This window comes from Macaca mulatta, chromosome 9, assembly GCF_049350105.2.
Source record: "Macaca mulatta isolate MMU2019108-1 chromosome 9, T2T-MMU8v2.0, whole genome shotgun sequence".
NCBI classification, from domain to species: Eukaryota; Metazoa; Chordata; class Mammalia; order Primates; family Cercopithecidae; genus Macaca; species Macaca mulatta.
The window spans coordinates 101570014-101593436 of NC_133414.1; the positions used below are offsets into that span (position 1 = coordinate 101570014).

General features: G+C 42.6%; 1 protein-coding gene across 2 annotated transcripts in view; it reads right to left on the minus strand.

The window, feature by feature from the left end:
• SLC16A12 (solute carrier family 16 member 12) overlaps positions 1 to 23060 on the minus strand; it is a 102108-nt gene extending 79048 nt beyond the window's left edge. The window contains exon 1 of one of the 2 annotated variants that reach the window (XM_001086787.5): positions 22643 to 23060. The gene's annotated coding sequence lies outside the window, so the exon portion shown is untranslated. Of the gene's footprint in view, positions 1 to 22408 lie in introns of both variants that reach the window. The other variant, XM_015147653.3, reaches the window with a different exon arrangement.
• Positions 23061 to 23423: the final 363 nt, after the last annotated feature.

The window sequence follows — 23423 nt, forward strand, 5'->3', positions numbered from 1 at the left end:
GCAGGTTGGGTCAAAGTATGGGTGCCAACCAGGACGTGGAATTGGCATCTGAAGTGGGGGCTGTCTTATGGGACAGAGCCCTTAATCTGTGGGATCTGCTATCTCCAGGTAGATAGCTTCAGAACTAAGTTAAATTGCAGGACACCCAGGTGGTATCTGTAGAGAACTGGAGGACTACTCAGTGTGGAAAACCCCATACCTCTGATGTCAAAGTTTTCTCAAGTATTGAGAATAGACTAGAGAGGAAAACAGTTTGTTTTTCCTATTGAGTACTTAATGACACAGAATTGTACCCTTTATAATGATTAAAACGGTAAATTTTATGTTATGTACACTTACCATAATTAAAACGAAACTGTGATCATTTAATCTATATTGCTCTTTTCACACAATGATACCATGGATGTATACTTATGTTAATAAATGTACTCTGTCCAATCCTTTTAATGGTTGCAAAGTATTTGATTGTTTGAACGCACTGTAACTGACTTCACCAATTCCCTATTGTTGGACAGTTACATTATCTCTGATTTCTCTCTCCCAAAAAGATGTGTGATTCAATCATGTGACATATCAGGTCACACTGCATTCCTGGCGGTTCTTCCTTTGGATTCACTGTGGTCATTCACAAATATTTTGAAAATCTGACACTAAAATGAGAGAATATCATATTTCCTCACCATTAAAAATATTAATTTACCACTTGCATCTGTAATGAATTAATAACAAATATAATTGTTAATACTTAATATATTTATAAAATGTACACCTGGAAACATCACAGAGGATAAAAAGTTAGACTTGTTACTAATCAAATGTGACTCGATGGGTAAAATTCAAAATATTTAGCAAGAGACTGATAACACTGAGAAATCAGAGATCAGATCAAGGCAATAGCCAGACCAGTGCCCACCAGCTGGCAATCAGCCCTGACCCCAAAGAAACCACTTAACCCAGGAGTATGTGGTTAAATGGGCATTCTTAAGTAAAACTTTCTGGAAAGGTCCCATGTTTTGTGGGTTGCTCAAAGAAGGAGGGGCATATTTGGGAAAAAATAAGTCAGATTCTGGATGGATAAAAGTGTGATATCCCTGTAGGACCTCTAAGTGGTTAGATGAACTGGTCAAGAGCCTAGGAGAGAGATCTAGTGTTCAGATGTATACTTGGAGGTCAGACCATTCAGTTGGTAACTGAAATCCTAAAGAGCAGGGTTTCTCAGATTTTCCTAGGTACCACCTGTTAAATGGCAGATTCAGATTCAGCAGATTTGGATGGAATCTGAAATTCACATTCTGACACGCTCACAAGTGACACCTTCGCTGGTCTACAGACCATAAGAGTAGCAAGGTGCCTTGCAGGTAGGTGGAAGAAAAGAGAGATTAGGAAGGGTTAGGAAAAGAGGCGGTTGCAAGGAAATTGAGAAAGTGTGGCCAGAAAGATAAAGAGAAGTCCAGGAGAGCTTGGTGTCACTGAAGTCAGAGAAGAAAGAAATGATACTATCAGAGGATTGTGAGTGTCTTAGCTCAGGCTGCTAAAACAAAATACCATAGGCTGGTGGCTTAAGCAACAGACATTTATTTTTCTTACAGTTCTGGAGGTTGGATGTCTGAGAACACGGTGCCAGCATGCTTGGGTTCTGGTGAAGGCACTCTTCCTGGCCTGTAGACAATGGCCCTCTGGCTGTGTGCTTGCTTACATGGCCCTTCTCAGAGCATGTATGGGGAGAGACAGATTTTTCTCTCTTCCTCTTCTCATCAGGACACTAATTTCATCATGAGGACTCCATCCTTGTGACCTCATCTAAACCTAATCACTTCTCAAAGGCCCCACCTCCAAATACCATCACACTGGGGGTGACAATGTTTCCTCAATGTTTATAGGTCTTAAACATAAATCTGGGTTGACACGAACCATCAATCCACAATAGTGCCCACTGTACTTTGTAGAGATGAAAAGGGGCAGGCCGGGTGCAGTGGTTCATGCCTGTAATCCCAGCACTTGGGGAGGCCAAGGCAGGCGGATCACCTGAGGTCAGGCGTTCGAGACCAGCCTGGCCAATATGGTGAAACCTCGTCTCTACTAAAAATACAAAAAATCAGCCAGGCATGGTGGCATGCACCTATAATCCCAGCTACTTGGTAAGCTGAGGCAGGAGAATTGCTTGAACTCAGGAGGCAGAGGTCACAGTGCGCCAAGACTGCACCACTGCACTTTAGCCTGGGCAACAGAGCGAGACTTCATCTCAAAAAAAAGAAACAAAAGAAAAAGAAAAGAAAGGAAAAGAAAAGGGGCCTGTTAGGTGCTGGACAGCAATTTCAATGGATGATGTGATTACATGAGGGCACATGGATTTCCCAAGACTACTTCTGTAATACGTACAGCCTGTCAGAACTCTCGAATCCCTCCAATGGAAAATCCCCCGCATTGGGAATGTTAAGACCCTTGTTTGGCAGAATTAATGCGCTCCTAGGTTCACATGCAAAGAGGCTCCTGAAGCAGGAATCCATGCCACAGATATTCATATCCTCGGTATTCATTCATTTGCTAAAACACATCCACCCAGGGTATTGAAGTCAGTGTCGGAGGGCTCTATTTCCCTCCAGCCGCCTACTTTTTCTCTCTCAACAAAGACCCATTTTGCCTCACTTTACAGGCACAGCAGAAGTTCCACTTGTTGAAACTTAAGATAAGTGCAGTTCCAGATGCTTCTTATCCCTGTTTTCCCACAAGAAGCTCAAGAAAAGGCATATGGTTTCCCAGGTCCAAGCTCCCAGGCTTGTTATTATAGTGATCTCATCAGAGTCACAGTGCAGAAAGCCCTGCTTGGGTTGCCCAAAGAAAACCAGGCTTGCAAGAGCACCCCTGCACTCTCCAGCCCGGAGCCATGGAATTCATGACTGTGGCCGTGGTAAATCACTAACTCACCGTGAATTAACCACAGAAAGTCATCACAATCAGTACCATAACAGGAGAAAGAAATGGGATTTTTCACAATGAGCTTTTCATTTTCAATTAAACAGCAAAACTAGAATTAAATAAACCAGGTACCGCCTTGCAGAGCCAATAATATCTTATAATTAGGGTCATTTGGCAAGTTATATCATCAGACCAAGCAGAATGCCAAAAACAAACTAACTCTACTTATATAGTAAATCGTAGCTGTGAGAAAAGGGCCTAAGAGCGAACAAAATCTAAATCCATACAATTTACTCACAGGAACACACCAGTGTGTCTGACTCATTTACTCTTACTAGTTGTTTTCTAAGGCAGCAGCAGGTTAGAATGTAAACTCTGAGAGAGAGGAATTTTCTGTTGAATTTGTTCACTGATGTATCCCTATCACCAAGAGCAGAACTTAAGTATCTGTCGAATGATGAGAGAATGAGCCCTGACGTGTCCCCTCCGATTTGACTATGGTCCAGCCCCTCCCGATGATGTCACCACTCAACTACTTCACACTGGAGGCCCCCAAAATGTCTGTCTTTGCAACCTCTGGTTTAAATGCTGTAATAAACTATTAACCTGAAAGTAGAAACTCTAAATGACTGATGAGATTTCTTTTAGGAATGTAAATACTCTCTGTGATCTTGTTTCCACTGGTGATTTGGTTAGCACCGTGTTTTTAACTGGCAAGGTAAATTGTTTCCTACTAGATTGTAAACTCCTTCAGACTTGGTATTAGGGCAAATTGGCCAAATGAAGCCGGAAAGTGAAATTTTAGCTCAGTTCCTAGGCTTTGCAACCTTTGCTCCCTCCAAACTGAACTCTATCTGGACAGGAATAGTGTCTGAGTAATTGTTTTTGATCCCCTGATGTTACCTGGCAGATTGTAGGCATTCAATGGCTTCCTTGTTTTCAGTTTGAATCCCAACACTTCTTTTTGGACTAACATTCTGTTTAAGAGTTTTGTGGCCCTAATGATATTTCCAGTAAGGGCCAGGAATCCACTAAATCCATGGTAAGCAATTGATTCTTGCTAAGGCCTAATTTAAGAAAAGTTCAGATGTTTAAAAGTCATGTTTGCTTGTTTGTTTGTTTCACTTGAAATAAAAATAGTATCAGCCATGATGGCTCATACCTATAATCCCAGCACTTTGGGAGGCTGAGGCAGGAGGATTGCTTGAGGCCAGGAGTTTGAGATTAGCCTGGGCAACACAGAAAGACTCCATCTCTACAAAAAGTTTTAAAAACCAGCCAGGTGCAGTGGCATGTGCCTGTAATCCCACCTACTTAAGAGGATAAGGCAGGAGGATCCCTTGAACCCAGGAGTTCAAGGCTGCAGTGAGCTATAATTGTGCCACGGTACTCCAGTCTGGGTGACAAGGTAAAACACCATCTCAAAAAAAATAAAAAATACAAATAAAATAGCTTATTGAGTTCAATGGGGGGCAGGGCGATGGGACAGAATAGAAATGTACCTAGAATACTACCTTTTCTTTTTTTTTTTTTTTAGAGACAGGGTCTCACTCTGACATCCAGGCTGGAATGCAGTAGCACAATCATAGCTCACTGTAACCTCTCCTGGGCTCCGGCAATCCTCCTGCCCCAGTCTCCCAAGTAGGTAGGACTATAACTGCATGCCACTTGCCCAGGTAAAAATATTTTTTTTGTAGAGACTGGGGCCTCACTATGCTGCCCAGGCTAGTCTCAACCCCTATCCTTAAGCAGTCCTCCCGCCTTGGCCTCCCAAATCCCTGGGGTTACAAGCATGAGCCACTGCACCTGGCTCCAACTTTATCGAATAGAGGAATGTCATTACTTTTTAAGTCAAGAAGTTCCTGTCTGGGCATCTCTGAGAAATAATGACACAGGGGCGGTTAGGCAGTAACAACACAGCTGGGTAGTTTTCTGATTCTTGATATTTATATAAAACTTCACAGTTCATAGGAGGTAGCCACTATCCCAACAATCCTTCAGGAAAATGATTGCCATATTCCCACAGTCCTAGAATAACATAAATTGTGAGTTATCCCACTATTACAACTTTTCAAGAAAAAGGAAAAATTAAGAAACACTATTAAATATATACACCTACGATGCCAATCCCATCTTATTTCAGAAACATTAAAATAAGGAGGGAAAAAAGGGCACCATAGACTTGGGGAAAACAGACTAGGCCTCTAATCTTGAAGTGACCTGCTCAAAGTCGCTCAAAGTCACTCAAATGATTTACCAGCAGAACTAGGGTTAGGGCATCTTCAATCCTTTCATGCAACAACAGCTGGGCACCAATAAATGCAGACACAGGAAAAACAGAGATAAACAACAGGCAGTCCCTGGGCCTCCATGAAGCCCTCCACTGGTAACAGACTCTGTTTTCTGCTTGGGAAGTCAGAACAGTGCAGGCAGAAAGCCAGAGAGCACAAATAGCTCTCCTTTCCCAAAAGGCTGGCTGCCAGGGCACTCTGGCTTCTCTCTGTTGCTGTTAAATTACTTCAGTGTGACCTGGTCCCCAGAGCCCAACATGCCACAAGCCTCACCCAGGTAGGTCCTGGAGAAGACAAGTCACTCCCTACCCCCAGCAGCTGTTCTGTCTGGCTGGAAACAGGCATAGCTGGTTTCCTTAGGCAATTTGTACATGCAAGGAAGGTGGCCTGGGAGCACACCAAACTGTTCACAGTGCAAGCCTAAGGTATGAGAGGCGGTGGAGGGAGCAGTATCTGCTTTATTCCCTTCTCTAGAGTCTGGATTATTTTAAAGGTAATTAAAAAAATTCAAATCTGGAAAAAGAAACCAAGAAAGGCAAGAACATGCAAGTTGGATTTAGGAAGATTAGGATTGAAATCGAGGCTTTCCATTGACTTGCTGTGTGATCTGGAACCAGTGACCTCCTGGGCCTCCATTTTCTACCTACTCATAGGGTTACTCTGAGGTGCACTCCGCAAAGAGCACTCTCTTTCCACCTCCCCAACAATCCTGGCCACACCTGGTCACTGCCGGTGGACCCTTATATGGCAGGGGTGGTCCCACTTTTTGCTTTTTCCTGTTATCATATCTAACCCATTAGGTGTTTAAAATTACCTGGGGAAAAGTACAGGCAGAAAACAAAATATAAACCCTCAATATATATTATATACTAAATATACACTATGATCACAACTATGATATTTTAAAAATCTATTTAAGAAAAGTGGTGGTTGCTACCTAGCTTCAGCATTAGCATATCTTAGGGCAGGTAAGAATAGTTGGGGAGAAGTATTTTAGGAATTGTTGAAATAATTATATGGGACATTCAGTCATATGAATGAAAGTCTTGTCACTTTCACCACAACTCCAAAACACATATCCCATATTGATACTGTACCACAAAAATGGGAACAAAAGACACTGGGAACTACTTGAAGGGGCATGGTGGGAGAATGGTGAGGGTCAAAAAACTACACGTCAGGTACTATCCTCACTACCTGGGTGAAGAAATCCTTTGTACACCAAACTCCACCAACACACAATTTACACATGGAACAAACCTGCACATGTATCCCCTAAACCTAAAACAAAAGTTGAGAGAAGAAAAAAAAAATACCCTATCAGCAAAAACTGGTGTCTCCCACTTCTTTTTCCCCATCAATTTACTCATAAATTGTTTGAGAGTATAGCAGGGATCCCAGCGTGAGAACCGGAAGTATGAATAAAAAGCAGATGTGTCTGTAATATAGGCCCTCAGGGAGTATATGTGCACACAGGATCAGGAAGCCTCTTGAGAAGGAACTCACACCAGGGCGAGGATGAATTCAGATGCACAAGTTTAGTTTCCCCCCGAGACTTTATGAACTAATAGGCAGGAATTGATGTAGGCTGGATTTCCTCAAGATCTAGTACAGGCTGAACAATGGAAACACCGTTTTCATTGTCATTGCAGGGGGTGGAGGGTCCGAGGAAAAGAATGTTACATGGCAACGGAACGACTCAGATTTTCTGGAAATCTTTTATAATCCCAGACATATAAAACATCATACAAAGGCCAGAAGCAGTGGCTCATGCCTGTAATCCCAGTACTTTGGGAGGCCGAGGCGGGTGGATCGCAAGGTCAGGAGTTCAAGACCAGCCTGGCCAATATGGTGAAACCCCGTCTCTACTAAAAATACAAAAATTAGCTGGGTGTGGTGGTGGGTGCCTGTAATCCCAGCTACCTGGGAGGCTGAGGCAGGAGAATTGCTTGAACCTGGGAGGTAGAGGATGCAGTGAGCCGAGACAGTGCCACTACACTCCAGTCTCGGTTACAGAGCAAGACTCCGTCTAAAAAAGAAAAGAAAAGAAAAAAAAAACATGCAGAGAGAAAAATGCATATTTCTAAAATAGCACTACAAGTATGTCATTGTCACCATCCAAAAAGCTTCCACAAACCAATCAGGCAATCTATATAAAAAGAAGTTCAAACCCTTTGACCCACCTACCAAGGCTGCTTCAGGAAAACTCTCATAACAATATAAACCAAAAATATGGAAAAACTTCATCTCACACTGTGCTCAAAGCAAGGCAATTTGCAACATCAAAAAATTATGTCCCCTACCTTCTAACTTCAAACCTCACTGACAGGTGTCATGATCACTAAGCCTCAATACAATACAAATTCATGCTTGACTTCTTCATGAGGTTCAAATTAGCCAATACATAGACAAGAACTCAATAAGCATTTGTAAATCCCTCAACTATTTCAAAAGCTTAAAAATGCAAAAAGCTCATATTTCAGAAAATAAAGGAACAGTAGAAACAAAAGCATCAAGTGTTTTAAAAGCACACATACACTTGTGTTTTGGAAATCACCTGTGCAGTGAGCCCTGAACTAGTTGGCAAACAACAATCCCTGCCAGATAGAAAAGTAACTGTCCAAGGCCCCATGTCCAGCTGCCACTAATGGGTCACACAGGCCAAAAAAAAAGAAAAGAAAAGAAAATGGAACCTCTGGGCGAAACTGAACCCATATCTGTTCTCTGCCCCTGCCCTTGAGCCTTAATGTTTCAGATCTCAGCTTAACTGATTTTGGAAATAAAGTACTTATTAGAGTACCTAGATATCATCATTGCTTGTTATGGATTTAGTGGGTAATAAAGAGAATGCAGTTAAGCCTCCAGCCAGTGCCTGGAACACATACATGCTCAGTAAATGTAAGTATTCTTGTTATTGTCATTATTTTTACTATTAAATGAGTAAGTCACATTTGTATAGCTACTAAGAATTTATGTAAAGTGCTTTCAATCCCTGCAATGGTCTTGTAAGAGAAAACTGAGGCTCACGGAAGGTGATAATCTGTCCAAGTTCACACTGCAATCAAATGGTGAAGTTGGGGACTTGATTGCCAGCCAAGGCTCCTTCCCCTTACCAAGGCTGTCTGAATCTGACAATAATGCCTTGTCTCTGTCATGGACATTGTAGCTGATCCCATTGTAACTGATCCCAGTCCCAGCAAAGCCAGTCCAAGTCGAGGTTTCTGTTTCTTACACCCCAAAACATCCTACCAACTACATTTTCTAGTCATGGCACTTACGGATCAGACCTAGTACACATATTCTATCAGGGAGCAATAGCTCCATATCTTCATATGTGGGGCTTTCTAAGCTTACATTAGATCTAACTTTGATTTCCTAGAATCCTGCATGGGCAGAGGAGAAAAAGAAACAATGATATGTACAGCTGTACAAAGGAAACACATATTGCTGGTTTCCCATCACGTGGCTAACTACAGAAGCAGAGGACACCACACTGAGTCCCACTGAAGCTTCTGGCCCCTCTCCCATGACCCCCACCCCCACATGTCATAACAAAGCTCCACATCTGGAAGCCTGATGATCTTCAGCTGCCTCTCTCTGTCCAGAGAGTGTCACATTGCACATTGCCAGGAGAAAAGGAAGAGGGAGAGGAGGTTTCATCAGGGCATGTAGTCTTTTCTTCCAATTGTAATATGGCTGAAGCATCCAAAGTTACCTGTGATGTGTGTTGTTTTGCTAACTCATACTTCAAGTTAGTTTTCAAAAACTGCCATGCAAAATGTAAGCTATGCAACTGTCCTTTGACAATGTTCTATTGAGATCATCAAGTGGTCTTTATCGTATGCCAGAAACCAGCTATCCTTTTGTATCTTTCCCTATTACTGCCCATACTTGGGTTGTGTCCTTCTGAAGTCCAGACCATCCTTAGGACTACCAGGAACCATCCTCCAATGAGAGGCAGGGCCCAGTCAACATCTATCCAGCAGTTTTGCCATTCTCAGCCTCAAGCTTGACCACCTCATGTCCCATAGCATTCACCTCCAATCCATTTCAGCCATGCACTCCCAAAGCCACACTATCTACATATCATCACAAGGTGAAGCCAGCCCTCACTTCTGAAATCTAGAGATGTATTGGGAATTAAGTGGCCTTCTTGAATCCCAACTTTCTATCCTCCAACCATCTCCAACACCCTAACTCTTATTGCACCTGGTTTTCAACCCCCTTGAGCCCTTGGGCCCCTTGCTGCTCCGCTTTCTCCCATTCCATTAACTGGTCCTGCTCTCTTTTCCCTCTTTTTGGCTGCTAGACCTCATGATCCATCACTTTAATTGCTCTCTTGCTAGAAGCACCTCTGTTTCAAACTACTAATCCCCAATTCTGCATCAATCCAAATACCCAAACATTTCCACTCCTGTAACTGGTAAGTCAAGTTTTACTGGAGGAAATCTCTCAATCTTGGAGATTAATGGCAAAACATAGTTATGAATTCCAACAGAAACGAAGTGCTTGGTGTGACTCAGCAAAAATATATTGCACCTGTTCCTTACACGCACTGGTTATTTGAAATCTTAAGTACTCCATGTGCCCCTCATTTTCAGCAGTACAGCATGATGGTACACAGCTTTGCATCCTGGTTCTGCCTCTTAGTCACTGTATAACCTTAGACAAGTAACTTAACCTCTCTGGACTTCAGTTACCTCAATCGTAAATTAGGACAGTTCCATCTTCACAAGGTTGTGGAAAGAATTTAGTGAGTTATCTAGGTAAGGTATTTTAACAATGCTTGCGATATAGAAAGTGCCCAAAACATGTTAGTTACTATTTTGTAGACAGAATTGAGGCCTTAGGTGGGATTTTCCTCCATTTCCTTTCCTTTCTTTCAGTTTATTATTTTCCTCCATTTCCTATTTCTCCAATTTATTTATATCCACACGCATCCTTATCTTTTTTCTTCCTCTTTCGAAGAAAGACTTGTCACTCTATAGTCTTGCCAGCTAGTATCCCATCTTACTTTTTTCTGTATTTTGAACCTAGACCTTTCCACTGGGTTCTCCTTAGCCTATAAATTTACTCATGTGTCTCTTTTTTTGAAAGCAGGAAGGGAGAATGCGAAGGAGAAAAGAAGGGAAGAGAAGGAAAAAGCAGGGAAGAAAACTCCCCTTCAGCCTTACCACCCTTTCTGGCTCTCACTGATTAGTCTCCTCCCTTCACAAACCCAGCCTCTAAGATCCTGTCTATACTGACAATTGCCTCACTTCTCTTCTCATTCCCACCTCAATGGAAGGGAATTTGCCTCCTGTGTCCTCCACACACCACTCGGGCTGTTTTTGACATTATCACCAATGACTCCTAATTGCCAGTGGTTACTCTGGCATCCTTAATTGGCCAATCTCTGTAGAATGTGGCACTGTTGACCTCTCTGTCATGACTAAAACTTGTTTTTCCCTGAGTTTCCATGATAGGAGTCTCTACTATTTATCTCTATTTATCTTTCTTCCCCACTGACCTCTGCTTCTTAGTTTCTTTCACTAGATTCTCTTCCTCTGACAACTCATTATATGTTGTGTCATCATTCATTCATTCATTCATTCAACAAGCATATTAAACTCTTACCATATGTCAGGTACCATGACAGCTGCTAGGACCACTTAAGCAGAGGCAGCTGAAGCACCACTCCAGGCACTATTCACAGTGCAGACACGCTACAGAGGCAAACGAAGGACCCCATCCAAAGTTGTGCAATGGCAGTGATGCTATAAAGAAGACACAGTCCTTGCCCTCTTGTTGGACCAGTGAAAAAGACCAAAACACAGCTAGATAATTAGAGAATATAACGAAAGGTGCAGTGACCAAGAGATGCCCTGGGTATCGTGTGAGCACAGCCTAGTTATTCCCCCAAGTTCTTTGACCTGTTTCATACCTCACTCTTTCCCTTTTCCTCAGGAAAAGACATCCAGACAAGTGATTTCAACTGAGCTTCTTAGCTGATGATACAATTTTGAATTTCTTGCCCAGAATATCAAACTTTCTACTACACATTTCTACCACATGCCTTATAGGGCACCAAGCACCAGGAATATAAAAATAATAAATAAAAGTCTTACGATAAGGCATGATTCTTATTTTCCATCTGCACCACTTTAACAGACCCTCTGGGGCCTTTCTGCAAACCCCATTCAGAGTTATCTATTCGAAACACAAGCTAATTTTATCACCAAATCCCCACTCCCACCCACTCCCTTGTTCAAAAACTGCCAAAGCAAAATCAAAACCCCTTGGTGGTGTGATGTACCAGACCCTGATGCTCTCACTCCAGCCTGCTCCTCTAGTCTTCTCCAGCCCCCTGGCCACACACATTCCCGTCAGCCACGCCACACCACCCAAAGATGAACAGTGCTTTCAATTCCAAGGCAATTCCCACCTCAGCGCTTTTGCATCTGTTGCTCCTACTGCCTAGAAGGTTCGCCCCATGAATTTCTACATTTATTTAATGGTTTGACCAACCTCGGCAACGCTAAGAGCCTCTGGCTCTGCACGCCCATAGCAGGTGATCGCTTATGGGACTCATTCCAATGCTGTAATACTTTGTATGTGTACAAAGGCCCTTCCTCAAAAGCTTTCCATCTCATGGGAAGTGTCTTCCCCAGAAAAAGGTAAGCCTTTGAAGAAGAACCCTCACACATGGCAGGGCCTCGTGCGTGTTTGCCTGGGAAGAGGTAAATTCATGAAGTTATTTTTAGCATTGTTTAATCACAATATTTTTTGTTAGAAACTTTAAAGGTAATTAATTATATTTCATCTAAATCAAATGTCTCTTCTACAGATTCTGCTTAAAGATGTTAAAAGCTAAACTGAGGCCAGGCGCAGTGGCTCACACCTGTAATCCCAGCACTTTGGGAGGCCAAGGCGGGTGGATTGCCTGAACTCAGGAGTTTGCGACCAGTCTGGGCAACACGGTGAAACTCTGTCTCTATTGAAATACAAAAAAATTACCCGGGCGTGGCGCCGTGTGCCTGTAGTCCCAGCTACTCGGGAGGCTGAGGCAGAATTTGTTTGAACCCGGGAGGCAGAGGTTGCCGTGGGCCAAGATCATGCCACTGCACTCCAGCCTGGGCGACAGAACAAAACATCATCTCAAAAAAAAAAAAAGCTAAACTGAAATTCAACCTTAACAGAGCCTACATTAGCAGTCAATTAGGTATACTATCATGCAAGAATTGACAAAGAGAGCAGAATATGCCAGGAACATTCTGAGATGCCAATTTGGGTCCATCAATTACTGAGCAATACTTGAAATTTTAGTTAGACCTTCATCTGTAATAAAATCAGGATATATGGTTGTTTACATTTTATCTTTTTTTGAATGTGGAAGACAATGAAAGAAGTCAATTTCAGGAAGTAAGAAAGGAATGAAAAAAATGCATGGGGCTTAATTTTGATAAAATGAAGAGTCCCTTAATCACTGGAACACCTTAATTATCAAGTAAAATAATTTTAACAAGTATCTTATTTATAAGTATTTATTTGTTCTTTATCTAAGTACTCTGCCTTTTTCTAAGAGTGTTTTTGAATTTTTTAATTAAGTTAATAGCTGTTGCCAGGTGATCCTTGTGACTAAATTTGCCAAAGAGCTGGCTGGCATGGAGGGCGGAGTCTGTGTCAATAAAACACAATAAGCTACAGACCCATGTGGAATGGGGATTGGCCCTAAACCTCCACAGGATCACACCCAAAACCTGGCAGTCACTATTCAAGTTCCACAAGGGAGAACTAAGATACGGGGGAAATGTCTGGATTTTTAAATTTAAGAAACCATGATATTTCTTAACAAATAATTTTATGTCAAAAAATGCCACAACGGCTGTCTGCATTGCCAAACCACTAGGTAACCACTCAAGTTTATCCTCTCATTGTGCACTTCAACCTGCATGTAGAAGGGGCCCCAGTGATTTGTGCATGATGCACGGTTTTCAAAGAAAGGATAAGCATCCTTGGCTGGTTTCCAAGCCCTGTCCTCTGACCCCATCACGCTACCTCCCAGTCCCACACATGTATACCCATGCATCAACTCTTTTGGCAGTTATGTACAACTGTGCGTAGGGGAATTATAAGATTAAATAAGAAATGCAAACTTCATTAACCAAAATGTGCATTTGGTTAACATGAGTACAGAGAAGGGCACTTAGCCCAGTATGGCTATTCCCCAGAATTTTATCTTTGACCCATCTCACCTCTCTCTAGAAACACTCTCCCAGGAGACATCTGACTTGAACTGAGTCCCTATACTGATAACTCCCAAGCTATAGTTCTTGCCCTAAATATCTAACTGCTCACTTGGTTATCTCTATCCACAGGCACCTAAGTTATAAAGTTAGTAAAACCAAAAATTTCCCAGGCTTTTCAACACAGATGCACAGTAGTAGCTTGAAACAATTAGGAGCTGCTAGAATATAAAACAAGTTTGGCAAGGAAAAGGAAGCAGAAACTTAGAAACATGTGGCCCAGTGACTTACAAACTTATTTTGGCCAAGAAATCCTTTGTTCAAATAAAATCTTACTTGGAAACCAAATATGTGAAATCAAGAACAGGACACCTGCTCAGATAGCAGAAGGGGCCACCAGAAAGGAGCCCAAAGTTTGAAGCTGGACATCAGTCTGCCACCCATCACCCTCATGCCCTGTAAAACAGCTCCAGAGGTGCTCCTTGATACTCCCAGGAATTTACAAGATACAGTTTAAAATCTACTAGTCAAAATCCATTAAGATTTTTATTTGTGGATAAGAATTTATTTATTTTTATTACAAAACCAACAGTTAAAGCATAATTTGGGGAAGCTAACTGGTAACAGTGGGTGAGAATCTCCATGAGCATTAAAACCAAATAAGAACAAATTAAAAAAATAAGTGGCTGAGCTGAGCGTGGTGGCTCACGCCTATAATCCCAGCATTTTGGGAGGCCAAGGCAGGCAGATCACTTGAGGTCAGAAGTTTGAGACCAGCCTGACCAACATAGTGAAACCCCATCTCTACCAAAAATACAAAAATTAGTTGGGCATGGGGGCAGGTGCCTGTAATCCCAGCTACTCAGGAGACTGAGGCAGGACAATCGCTTGAACCCAGGAGGCAGAGGTTGCAGTGAGCCAAGATCGTGCCATTGCACTCCAGTCTGGGTGAAAGAGTGAGACTCCACCTCAAAAAACAAAAATAAAAAAACTAAAAAATAAGGGACTGGCATGGTAGCTAACATCTATAATCTCAGCACTTTGAGACGCTGAGGCGAGAGGATTGCTTGAGCCCAGGAGTTTAAGTCCAGCCTGGAAAAACATAGTAAGACCCCATTTCTGCTGGGCACGGTGGTGCACACCTGTAGTTCCAGCTACTTTGGAAGCTCAAGCGGGAGGATTGCTTGAGCCTAGTAGTTCAAGGCTGCACTGAGCCATCATTGCACCACTGCACTCCAGCCTGGGTGACAGTGAGACCCCATCTCTTTAAAAAAAAGAGAGAGAGGGAGAGAGAGAAAAGATAAAAAGAAAAAAAGAGGTGAATTCTAAGTAGAAGCAGTCCACTAGATCCATCTTCAGAATCTGTATCAGTCACCTCACCACATTTTCTCAAAAACAATAAATCTTAACGACAAGGAAAACTCGAAAATTAATCGTACTTTGTTGAAGTCACATAGGGCAAGGTTTAAACTTCTATCTTTCTTACATAAGAGTCCTATATAATATCTTTCTTATATAAAAGTCTGGCCAGGCATGGTGGCTCATGCCTGTAGTCCTAGCTACTCGGGAGGTTGAGATGGGAGAAATGCTTGAGCCTGGGAGGTCGAGGCTGCAGTGGGCCCTGATAAGGCCACTGCACTCCAGCCTGGGTGACAAAGTGAGACCCTGTCCCAAGAAAACCCTTTTTATGCAATTTGACACAATAGAATAAAAAGAGAAAGTTTTCAGACAAAGTTTGAGCATTAAGGTTGACAACTCAATCAATTTAAAGAAACACATAATAAAGGACACATCTGTAAGTATTTTAGAGGAAACAGATTATTGTTGTAGAGTAAAAGGCCAAATTATTGTCCTAAACAAAAATACGCATATGGTACCACAATCATCAAAAACTTGAAACTAGCTGGTTAGTTAATTCATTGGTTGACAGTAATTATACCAATTGGGTTGATTTGGTTGTTTTCACATCTTATAAACATAAGCTTAGTAAATTCCGCAGAGAAGGAAAAAAAATTACTGAACATTCATTCAACCATTGGGAAAAGATTTCCATATAATGAACGGGCCCCCTATAGAGAAAATGCCCACACAAAAAATTTCCATTATATGTTAAGAAGATACCACAACATGAAATTTTGTGTTTCAATAAAATTTTTTTCTAAGGAAGCATAAAATTAATATTATATATATCCATAGTTTCTCAACCCTGGTTGTACATGAGATTCACCAGAGAGATTTAAAAACTACCGATACCCTAGCCCTGTATCTCAGACCTACTGAATCAGAATTTTTCAGAGTAGGACATTAGTACCAGTTTTTTTCCTTCCTCAGGTGATTCTAATGTGTAGGTGGGGTTGAGAACCATTGATACAGAGTCTTCAATCAACTGATTATGGATACTAGGTTGTCAGGTGTCAACCTGAACAGACCATTTATTTTTTATATCATTTATGCCTGTGAGTTTGGGCTACCACTATTCATAACTATTTAACAATGATGGTTAAGGCTGGTTTTTGATAGTTGTCTGGTTGAACTATCGCTGCCTGAAGAAGCAGCACTCTGTTCTCCCTTATGAGATTTAACTTTGTTGCGAGTTTTTATTTTTTTGGTGGTTCCTTCAAATGAATGTGGTTGCTTTGAAGTTACAGGTTCAGAGAGCTGAAATTGCTGTTTCAAGAAATACATCTGGTTTCAGTAGATAAATACAAACTCACTCCCATGGAAAGTATTCCATCAAGCAAAGTGGAATTACAAAAATAATACCAGTTGGTCCCAAAATAAGTAATTATGGCCCTAATTTATAACATGTCAAATAAACCACAAAATGATTACTTGTGCTCAGAAATATTTTGAAAAAAAAAACATAGTCTACAAATGTTTTGGGTGATAAATTTTAAGTATTGGTGTAGTAACATTTTATGTAGCTACTTTATTTACATATATGAACCACGGAGCCAGAAGACGGTGTTAGGGGGAAACAGTTGCTGATTTTTATGGTGATTTGGAAGTTTGGAAACTGAGTCCCAATTTCCTTTACAGTCTTTTTTTTTTTTTTTTTTTTTTTTGAGACAAGAGTCTCGCTCTGTTGCCCAGGCCGATCTCGACTCACTGCAACCTCTGCCTCCCCGGTTCAAGTGATCCTCCTGCCTCAGCCCCACTAGTAGCTGGGATTACAGGCACATGCCACCACGCCCAGCTAATTTTTGTATTTTTAGTAGAGACGGGGTTTCGCCATGTTGGCGAGGCTAGTCTTGAATTCCTGACATCAGGTGATCCACCCGCCTCGGCCTCCCAAAGTGCTGGGATTACAGGCGTGAACCACCACGCCTGGCCTCCTTTACAGTCTTAAGTGACTAATGCTATATCTATAAGAGGCTTATAGACATGGAATTTCTCTCTACATAGGGAGATGAGTTATTTTCAAAATATACAGGGTACCCTCAGAAATGGAAACATTAGAAGCTCTCAGCAGTAATCAGAAGTCAGGAAAAGCAGAGTCAAAAAGTTGATACAACATATTTCGAACATTTTGTTTCAATTCGTATCATAAACAAAAAATTCATTCACTAATCTTTGGATATTGGGTCATGATTGGAGTTCTATGTTATTTTTCTTGGTTAATCCACATCCAGATTTCCTGCTTCCATTTCTTAAAGAAGAGCAGGGCCTTATTAGAGCCTGTGAAAAAACCTGAATGCAAAATCATCCTAGAAATTTTTACTGTACTCTTCAAATCTCTTATCACTATGTCACACCTAAGTACTCATCCCTCTTTCTTTTGTAATTTGCTTGTTCATGTTGCTTTTTTAAAAGCTTTACAGTATTTTTATAAATTGAGATAAAATTCACGTAAACTTCACTATTTTAACACTTTTAAAGTGTACAATTTGGTGGTTTGTATATATTTACAATGCTGTGCATTCACCACCTCATTATCTAATTCCAGAACATAGCCCTCACCCCAAAAAAGAAACCCTTCATCCATCATCAATCACTCTCTATTTCCCCTACCCCACTTCCCTGGCAATCACTAATCCACTTTTTGTTGATATGCATTTGCCTATTATGGACATTTCATATAAATCATACAACATGTGGTCTTTGTATCTCACTTCTTTCACTTAGCATAATGTTTTCAAGGTTCATCCATGTTGCAGCATGTGTTGATATATTTTTTTTAACATTACTTACTTTTATGGGCCCATATAGTAATCAACTTAGTTCGCACAGAAATATCATTCTTTGTTTAGCACTCATATTACATCAGTTTATGCAATATTTCATTAAATCACAAAATTACAATACAAATCACAAAAGTACAATGGTAGTTTGGGAGGCCAAAGCGGGTAGATCACCTGAGGTCAGGAGTTCGAGACCAGCCTGGCCAATATGGTGATACCCTGTCTCTACTAAAAAAAAGAGTGGCCAGGCGCGGTGGCTCAAGCCTGTAATCCCAGCACTTTGGGAGGCCGGGACGGGCGGATCACGAGGTCAGGAGATCCAGACCATCCTGGCTAACACGGTGAAACCCCGTCTCTACTGAAAAAACACAAAAAACTAGCCGGGCGAGGTGGCGGGCGCCTATAGTCCCAGCTACTCGGGAGGCTGAGGCAGGAGAATGGCGAAAACCCGGGAGGCGGAGCTTGCAGTGAGCAGAGATGCGGCCACGGCACTCCAGCCTGGGCGACAGAGCGAGACTCCGTCTCAAAAAAAAAAAAAAAAAAAAAAAAAAGCACAAATTAGCCAGGCATGGTGGTAGATGCCTGTAATCCCAGCTACTCAGGAGGCTGAGGTGGGAAAATCGCGTGAACCAGGGAGGCGGACGTTGCAGGGAGTCGAAATAGCACCACTGCACTCTAGCCTGCGTTTCAGAGCAAGACTCTGTCTGAAAGAAAAAATAATAATACAATAGCAAAGTACTACTGGCATAAACTGGACTGTAACCAAACACGACTGTAAGCATGCACCTGACCTAGTAACAGCCAAGTATACAAATTTATTAAGATGACAGCTATTTCCCACAGCGGTCTCTGTGTCTGAGCCACAACCAGGATGTGTTTCAGAGAAGGAGAGCACTGGTTAACCCAATGAGTTGTTTCAGTGTTGGGCAGTATTTCATTAGGCAGAACAGAGTCAGATGCATGCAGAGGGGCAGAGAGGTGATAAGTGTCTATTATACAACCTAACACAGCCGCAACTTGTTCCCAAGAGGAAGTTTTCTAGTGTCTTCAAAAAGAGGCAAGGATGTGCTCCCGTAAAGACAGGTATATCCTCTGCCTCTATAAAAGCTTTACCATGCTTTACTATCTTTCAAGAAGCAACTCCAATGTGCCCTTCTCTACAAAGTCTTCCCTAACCCTCAAATCTTCACAGTGCCTGCCTGCCTGCTCTCTCTTCTGTTTAATTCCCCAAGTACTTATGCATCTCTTACGGTAGTTAGAATTGGTATGACAGCCAGCCATACAATGTCCTCTCTTCCATACCAGGATGTCAGCTGCATCACAGGCATGTTCTGTGTCTTTACATGTCCTGCTGTCACCAGCACCAGAAAAGAGATGCTCAAAACACAATCTTCACACAAATCCTTACACAAATCTTTTAATAAGGAGTAGAAGTTCAGCCAATATTCATTAAATTAATAAATGAATGAGCACATGAATTAAATAATTAATTAATTTCATGCAACGTCTTACCTGGCTACAGCAATTCCCCCTACTCGTCAATGTGCGGTAAATGAAGGAAGGATGTGTATGTGATGGGGCACAGTGGTGGGTGAATGAAGAAAAAAAAATCAGCTATTCCATGTGCCTAGCATGCATCAGAAATTGTGACTCTTCTCCAGATGTTCAACAGACACCACCTTCAAACAGGACATTGTTAGATAATGACACTTTCTGATGTCCTTTGATGTAGAGCACATTAAAAATATTATCAGAGAGAGAATCTTTCTGTTCAAAATCCCCCAACATCTTCAACTGTGCATTTAGTTTTCGTCAATTAAATTATTATACCATTTCAAGGGGTGACTTTTTATATACACTGGAAAGGTACTCATAAGAAAATAGCTTCCAAATTGGCAATTTTTAAAAGCAAAGCAACTGGTTAGGTGAGGAATGCATAAACAACCCCAAAAGCAGCACTGAATACTTTTCTTTGGCTGTATACGACTGAAAAACTGCCAAGTTCATTTTGATAAGCCTTTGTTAAAAACAATAAACATGCCTGAGCTTGCAAACCATGCTGTTTTGAAGAAAAAGCAATTGAGGGAATTAGAAAATGCTTAAAACTGGAATGTCTGATTAAAAAGAAAAACTATTGTGGAAATGGATTTACCAATAAGTTGTAACACTGTGCAGTCTATAAACGTGGAGGAAAGTGGGGGACAAAATGTAAAGTGAGACAAAACAACAACAGAACACCATCTTCATAAATAAATAAAAAGCTACATCTTATAAACTGATTTAATTAGTCTCCAATACTAACACGGTACCATTAACAGTCTTAAGAAAACAAATCATCCGGTGCTTCAAGTTTAGTCACCACGGTGATGTCCCTGCAATAAAGGAAATGTAATTTCATTGACTCCAAATGAACATATATTAAATAACCAAATGTGGGAACTGCAATTCACTTACAGTAAAATGTCAGCTCATAAAAGTCAAAGTAACTTCACCTGAATTTGTTTTTTGTTGTTGTTGTTTTGTTTTTGTTTTTCCATGATTATAAGATTCTCAGAATCGTAGGATTGGAAGGAAGATAGTTTGGATCACTTATGTTTATTTTCCTGCTTAGGTAAAACTGAAATTCTCTTGTATCTGTCTAAGAAATCCTGGAAAAATTCTAATGAATAAATTGTAACTTGATCTCCATAGGATCAAAGTTCTTTGTTTTGTTCATTGACACATCCCAAATGCCCAGAACAGCACTAGGCATACAGCAGGCACTCAATAAATATCTGCTAAATTGAAATAAATTGAAAAATATGCAGTGCAATGCAATGTTAAATAAGTCAGTTTGAAATTCCTTTCTTAGCTTTGTTTTGGTCATAGTATTAATCACAACAAACAAACAGTCCTCATATAAACCACTTCAACACTATAATTCATGTTTTTACTTCTGATCAATCATTACCATAGAGGGTGCTGAGAATCAGAAAAGACTCCAAGGAAAGATGGGAGTAGACTTACTCCCGTCTATTTGGACTAATTTTCTTCTTCTGGGCATTCACCTGAGATATATCTGCATATCCATAATATAAATAATTTAAAATATCACTTAAAATTAAAGGTTTGCATCTTTAAAAACTGTGCCACAAAAGCAATTTGATTAAATCAACTTCTCATCTATTTCAGAATCCCATCAGTTAAAAAAACAAACATAAAAAATAAGAACAGGAAAATGATATGATTAGGTGATGCTAGTCATATTATTTTTGCTCAAAACGCCTAGAGGCAATATGCCTTGGAAAACTGAGTTAGGTTGGAATGAGATCGGGATTCTAGTGTTGATTTCATCACCAGTTAACAATATGAATTCAGCCAACCCTTGCCAACCTGGATCTGAGCTTCCGGGGCTGTAAGGTGAAGGGTTTGAATTTAGTAGATGGTCTCCAAAGCCTTTCAGTTTCAAAGTTTCTCTAAACCCTGTAATTATAAGTGACCAAATCCAGTTCACCTAATTACTACCACTACTCTTTTACATCTTTCATTTCTTCAACAAACATCCGGTCACCTTGGGGACGCGGGGGTGGGGGGGGATGTCAAACACCATTAGCCATAGTTTGGCATGACATTTATGGAGGGGGAGCGACAAAGTATGCAGGGGCAGCTAGCTGATGATTGTAAATGTTAGTGAGCTTGGACACCTGTGGAGTGAATGTGTTTCTGAATTTGAAAGGCTGGAAGATTTTCCCCCTGGGCTAAGCTGGTGGCGCCGTGGGAGTGCCTAGCTCTGAGCAAAGAAACAGGTAGCATGAACTAATTAGAGGCTCTTCAAAATAAGAGTGTTTAACCAGTGTCCTGGCAGGACCCGTCTGACTCGACATTTTAAAAAATTATGGCCAGGCACGGTGGCTCACGCCTGTAATCCCATCACTTTGGGAGGCTAAAGCGGGCAGATCACTTGAGCCCAGGAGCTCGAGAGCAAACCAGGCGACATGGCGAAACTCTGTATCTGCAAAAAAAAAAAAAAAAAACACAAAAATTAGCCGGGAGTGGTGGCGCGCACCTTTAGTCCCAGCTACTCCAGAGGCTGGGGAGGGAGGATCGTTGGAGCCGGGGAGGCGGAGGTTGCAATGAGCTGAGATCGCACCACTACACTTCAGCCCGGGCGACAGAGCGAGACCTTGTCTCTAAATAAATAAATAGTATGAGAGGTTTAGAATGCTGATGTGTGAAAACAAAAGACTAACCAAATAGCCCCAGGACTTACTGGAATTGTGCTTCAAATTTTGTTAGGAACGGTTTTCCGAGTCCACAATACAGGTATCACAGGTTTCTTTGTGGACAAGAAGCAACTGAGAAATTGAGTTCAATCCACTGAAAGTCAGTGTGTTTGTAATATAAAACACAGGGGAAATAAATATTATTGTCTGAGGTGGGGAACAGGGGAGATATTTTTAAAATGTACTATAAACATAAAATCCAGAATGAAATCCAGAAGAAAGACGGTCTCTATTCCACCGAGAAGTCTGCATTTGAAAACCACAAGAGATGGAGATCAAAGCCGCTCGTTCTCCAGCCACCTGCCCAAAAACTCGGACGCAGCGCAGACCCAACCCAGAGAGGGCATGTGGGCACGTGTCTCCCTCCCAACCCAAGCTGCGCGCCGACGCACCCAAGTTAGGGTCCCAGGCTCCCGGCGCGGGATGGGCGCTAGGGCAGCGGAGAATGGAGCGTCCCCGTCCTCCTCCAGCTGCAAAGGCAGCCCCAGCGCCCCGCCGTCCCGCCGCCCTTCCTTGAGGGATGCCCGTGTCACCTGAGCCACCGCGCCCTCTGCACAACCGAGTCAGGGAGAGGGAAGAGGAGGAACCGAGGAAGCTTCTTGACCCGGTCGCTGGGGATCTGGGAGCCGGGGCCGCCGGCGAGACTGAGCCCGGGACAGCCCAGCGCTCCAGCGCTCCGCAGCCCGCCCAGAGCGCACAGACCACCCCCATGCCCCGCCCGCCCTCCTGCCACACCCGCCCCCAGCCCGGCCCCGCCGCCTCCTCACCTCGCCCGGACCACTGCAGCCCCGGCAGTAGTGGGCCGACATGCCCCCGGGGCGCACCCGCCGAGCCGCGTCCCTGCGCGGTGGCCCCTTCCCGGGCCCCAGGCTGCGCGATCCGCGCTTCGGTGGGGCGGGGAGCGGACTGGGCGGAGGCGCCGGCGAGGCTGGGGCAGGGGGCCCAGCTGGCAACGCCGGGGGAGGGAAGTGTGGCGCGGAAAATCCCAGTGCTCGGCCTTTGAAATGCACCGGCTCATTCAGCCCCGCCAGCTCGGCGGGGCAGTGGGCCTGGCGGGCGAAGAGGATTTAGCGCGGGGATCCGGTCTAAGTGCTGCGGCTTGACTAGGGGCGAGGGGCGCAGCGGAGAGGAACGTCTGGCGGTTATGTAATGCACTGGCTTTCTGTGTCACCAGCCAGACCGCTCTAGGCCTGCCGGACCCTCCCCGGGAAGAGCCATGACCCCTGACCTCGGCAAGCCGAGGGGAACTCGGTGTTCCCAAAAAGAACTTTTCCTCGCAGGGTCAAAGAGCAAGATCTCGAGAAAAAATACAAGGCCTCCTTTAGGTGTATCTAGCAGGGATCTGGATCCTGCTAGCCAATCCTTCCCATTTCACAGCACAGGAAACTGAAGCTCCAGAATGCTAGTGAAAAGCGTTATCTCTTGGAGTCAAAAAGACCTGGGTTCAACGCATCTGAAAATCTCCTAACCTTGGGCAACTTAACTCTCTGAGCCCCACTTTTCCCTGTAAAACAAAGGATAAATAGCGCCCACTTCATGTTGTTTGCT